The sequence below is a fragment of the Myotis davidii genome, unplaced genomic scaffold (assembly GCF_000327345.1).
Source record: "Myotis davidii unplaced genomic scaffold, ASM32734v1 scaffold623, whole genome shotgun sequence".
Classification (NCBI taxonomy): Eukaryota; Metazoa; Chordata; class Mammalia; order Chiroptera; family Vespertilionidae; genus Myotis; species Myotis davidii.
This window is the reverse complement of record NW_006294464.1, coordinates 1,129,104-1,131,037: the sequence shown is the minus strand read 5'-3', so window position 1 is coordinate 1,131,037 and position 1,934 is coordinate 1,129,104.

The window sequence follows — 1,934 nt, the reverse complement described above, 5'->3', positions numbered from 1 at the left end:
GAACGTTGGTTTCCTCCGTCACTGAAGCAAGCAAGCCTCATGTTAGTTTCAAGCTGCCTGACTGCCGGCCGCCATCTTGACTGGCAGTTAATTTGCATATCACGCTGATTAGCCAATGGGAAGGGTAGCGGTTGTACGCCAATTACCATGTTTGTCTTTTATTAGATGGGACGGCTTCTTTACCCAAACCTACAGCGTAGATATTTCCATTCCTGTTTTTAGATAAAGAACCTGAGGTGTGACACACTCACCCCAGATCATGTGGGTAACTCGTCAGAGGTAGGACCAGCCTTCCAGCCCAGTTCAGTGTGGCAAAAGCTACATTCTGATGACTCCCCTGTAATATTTGTCTCTTAGAATTTACAAATGGGGAACTGATTCAGGAGGCTCATGCTCAGTCTTGGTGAGGGTGACGGAAAATGTAGCCTCTCATATTGGTGAAAGTCTAAATTAGTTGAACTTTAGAAGAGAATGTGATAGTAACTGTCAAAATAAGTATTAAAAACCTAGACCCAGTAAGTCCTATTTATAAGAATTCATCTTAGTGAGTGAATTCTTGCAGAAAGTAAGAATAAAGATACATGTACAATTAAACTCATCTCAGGATTGTTCCTACTAGAAAGTTGGAAACAGCATACTGTGTTCATCAGTAAGATTTGTGTTAAATAATTAGGCTACAGCCACACTGCTGTGGGAAAGGAATGAAGTCTTTATAAAATCTTAGGTGGAACAGCATGCCAAAAACACCCATTGCATGCTTTTAACTTTTCAAAATATACTTTTATTCATTTCAGAGAGGAAGGGAGAGGGAGAGAAACATCAGTAATGAGAGAATCACTGATCGGCCACCTCCCACATGCCCTCTACTGGGGATCGAGCCCACAACCAAGGCACATGCCTGACTGGGAATCGAACCATGACCTCCTGGTTCGTAGATCAACACAACCACTGAGCCCCACCAGCCAGGCCTATTGTCTGCTTTTAAAAGGTTAAAAAACCATATTATGTTCTGTTTATCAAGTCCTCTCCCCTAGTGCTTCCCAGCCCCTGGGGTGAAACACTACTCAGCCCCTTGGAAGTTGAGGTAGAGGTGGGTACTACTGCCCCCTTAGGGCTTCGACGAGGGCTGTCCCCTTCTTGCCTTGATTCCTCAGCTGTGTGGCAGTACCAGCAGCCAGCACTTACACTGCCTGAGCGCCAAGTACTAGACCGAGCACTGCTAGCTCGTGATATTTTTTTTTAGTATACTGTTTTTAGAGAATATTTATTGATGTAATATATTTTTAATAATATATAATCATACAATGAGAGCTGTCGAATCTTTTAGTAGCTGACTTTGTTTCTGACATCCCTGGCAAGAAGACTGAAGAAATCAAAAGACCTTCAACTTTGAGATCTTTGTGGGAACTCCATGCCCACAACTGACTATGGCAAGTGTCCAGTGATGGGTGTCAAACGTTACACATTAGAATTACCTGGATTGCTTAGCATACGAAACCAATTAACTCATGACTTCCACACTGAGATCCAAGTATCTAGGGTATTTGACCAGGGCAAGTAGCTTGACTTGTCTGTGCCCGGCACTGGGAATGGGCAGGAGGATGGCCTGGAAAGCCCAGTCTATTCTGGTCCCCACAGCCTGTGGTTCTATGGGCAGAAGTGGAGCAGTTGGACACGGTGGTTTGAGGCTATTTGGCGACTTAGGATTTAGTACTGTTTTCAAGTGAGGCTGGACCTACCAGAGGATTTTGGCAATCTACAAACTATTTCTGCATCTGTAGGAGTTGGTATGTATTAAGCTCTTAATACATACGAACATTTAGAAACAAACACGCTCACTGCTTGGTCACGGGGGAAGGGCTGACTATATTCCAGGAACTCCTCCCTATCCTATGGGAACATTCCCAGTGTCTCTGAAGACACAGATAAATACT